The sequence below is a fragment of the Lissotriton vulgaris genome, chromosome 2_2 (assembly GCF_964263255.1).
Source record: "Lissotriton vulgaris chromosome 2_2, aLisVul1.2, whole genome shotgun sequence".
Classification (NCBI taxonomy): Eukaryota; Metazoa; Chordata; class Amphibia; order Caudata; family Salamandridae; genus Lissotriton; species Lissotriton vulgaris.
The window spans coordinates 204,300,740-204,303,961 of record NC_141688.1 but is presented as its reverse complement, the minus strand read 5'-3'; positions in this window follow the sequence as shown (position 1 = coordinate 204,303,961).

The window sequence follows — 3,222 nt, the reverse complement described above, 5'->3', positions numbered from 1 at the left end:
CTTTCCGCCCTATCTCACTTATAAATTCTGATAGTAAAATTTTTTCCAAAATCTTAGCGGTAAGACTTTCCAACATTATTTCCCCTTTAGTTTCTAAGTATCAACATGGTTTTATCCCAGCCAGAGATACCGCGGATCACATTCGACGTGTGATTTCCTTTTTGGATTGGTCCCAAGCAACTCGGTCCAATATTGGACTTGTATTTTTAGATGCTGAGAAAGCTTTTGACCGGGTTGCTTGGGGCTATCTCTGGGAAATTCTCCTCAGGAAGGGACTAGGACAGGGGATCATTAAAGCTTTGAAAACTTTGCATATCACCCCCAGAGCGTATATTCGTATTAATGGGCAACTTTCATCACCTTTATTAATTACCAGGGGTACCCGTCAGGGATGCCCCTGTTCTCCCCTACTTTTTGCTTTTTACATTGACCCTTTAATTAATCGTTTTTTGCTGGAAGTCAATATCAAACCCATACACCTAGCCAATAACAATTACCGAGTCCTTGCTTATGCCGATGATATTGTGATTACAACTACAGACGTACAAACAGCCTTACCTATCATCGATCTGATTGCTAAACAGTTTGGGTCTTTCTCTGGTTATAAATTGAATCTGGAAAAGACCCAAGTCTTGTGCTCAGGAGAGAACCCACCTATAAATATTCCTACCACTGCAGAAGTTACATATTTAGGAATCAAAATTTCGCTACCTATAGAAAAGATTCCAGAGCGCAACCTAAACCCTATTATAACCCAAATTAACACCTCATTACAGCGTCTTGATCATTTACGACTATCTCTCTTTGGCCGACTTAACATTTTAAAAATGGTGGTTTTACCGAAGGTTCTATACTTATTTCGCACAATTCCTTTGGATTTCCAATTACTTTTTTTAAAAAATTTAGAGAGAACTGCATCTTGATTTCTTTGGGGCTATAAACGTCACAGAAAAGCTGCTATGAAAATGATTCTTAGCAAGGAATGTGGTGGATGGAATGTCCCTTATTTTCTTTTTTATTACTTTTCTGCTGTGTTAAAATACATTGGCCCCTTAATTCTGGGGGATAGAGTCAAACTGGTAGATTGCCAGACCCCATCAATTTACCAAATGATTTTAGGCGAGGAAGTTAAGGGTAGCTTTTTGAGAATAGTTGAACCCAGCTATCATAAAAAAATCAAATATAAGACTTTGAAATCAGCCTTCGGAGTCTGGCAAAAAATTCGAAAACACATAAAACTAGCGAAACTAAATTTCTATACTCCTCTTACATCAACGGAGTTATTTTCAGAAATTTTTTCTGATTTAATTATGTATAGGGGGCAGCAGAAAGGGATAAAGTATCTGGGTGATTTATTTTATAATGGTCAAATGATTTCATTTCACGATTTAATGACTAATTTTTCTGTCGGAAGAAACGATTTTTTAAAAAACTTACAACTTCGTAGCTTCCTACAGAATCATCCTTCAATTCCTCCAGTTAAAATTCCCCTACTAGAGCTTATGCAAAAAAAACCTCGGATAGGCGCTATATATTTAACCCTAATGCAGGAATTTGGGGATGATTTAGGCCAATGCCAGATGAAATGGGCTAACAGTCTAGGTATATTGGATGTTGATATCTTATTGTCGATTAAAATGGCTACAGAGTGTCTTATAACTGGGGTGATGAAATCCCAACATTTCATGTGTATCCATAATCTTTATTATACTCCAAGTAAAGTAGTTAAATGGAGTACGATGGTAGGCACGAATTGTAGTCGATGTGGATTGTATGCAGCCGATGAATTACATATGTTTTTTCTTTGTTCCAAATTATCATTGTTGTATCAACAAATCGAAACTTTTTTATCCATTATTTTGAAATGTAATATAAAGATAACCAATGAACTAGTAGTACTTGGTATAGATCATACTGTTACTAGGCCCAGACCAATTTCTTATTTCCTTTTTCTCTGTATGGCTGCAGTCAGAGCTTGTATTACTAAAGAATGGGTCGCCAGGATCCCCCCACGTTTTCCATGTGGCGGGAAAAATTATTATTTATGTATAACATGGAATCTGCTATCTATAAGCTTAAGGGGGTTAAAAAAAGAACTATGGGGGAAAAAATTTGGGCACCGATTGCCGAATGGATTTGACTTAATTGTCTGTACTCTCTGCCTTATTTTTTTGTTTTCTTCCATTTTTGTATTCTGTCAAAAATTATTATATTTTTTGTTCCTTTTTTTTAAGATACTGTGTTATCTTGCTTATTATTATGCTTTGCTGTATTCCCTTGCAATAAAAAAATAAAACTTTAAAAATTGATAGGGGTGACCAGATAGTTCCATCACTGGGACCACACTTTTCCATCCCTGGGTCTTGCTTTTAAATACGATGTTATTAGGTGTGTTGGTCCAATTAAAATGAAACAAGACTACAAGTCTCTGAATGCACTGATATGTGAAATATAAATCCAGTACTTGAAAAAGTTTGTCACAGTGACAAGGTACCATCAGGAGACCCTAATTCCGCTATCAACCGACTTAATTAACTACATGAATTAAAACATGCACTAAAATCCTGCACATCACCCAGTGTGCCAGCTGATCAGTATTTTCGTGCCTGGCTATGAGTTTTCAGTTTTTGTACCCAGTCATATCACACAACAACAGACATTCACACAAAGCAAACCAAACGTATTGGCTGTGCCAATGCTTGTTAGCAGTATCAGATAAATGAGTAACAGCATTTATATTGTTATGAATAATAATTCTGAAAGGACGAGACTGTGAATTAAACATTACTAAGGTTTGTTAGTCATTTTCTCCCGGCATCTCTCTGAATTTGAGTATTTGTATCTCTCAGACAGCAGCTCCTCCTCTCCATCTCTGACTTGTCACTCTGTCTATCTGGCTTTACTTCTCTGCATCACCTCATCTTCACCATGCATTTATTTATACATTTTTATGCATTTTATGCAGCGCTCACATTACCCAGTGGTGTTAAAGTGCTTTACAGGAAAACTGGTACAATACAAACGCATAAGAGGTCACACCGGTCATGAATATTTAATACAAGATATGAACAGCTACAATGCTGGGAGAGTATCCTACAATATTGAGGTAGAGAGGAGATCCACTGGGAACGTCTAAATGGAAGGTCAAGTCCGAGAGGGTTGTGGAGAGGCAATTAGGAGGGCTTTCAGTTCAGATTTGAAGACTGTTGTTGTGGTGTTGAG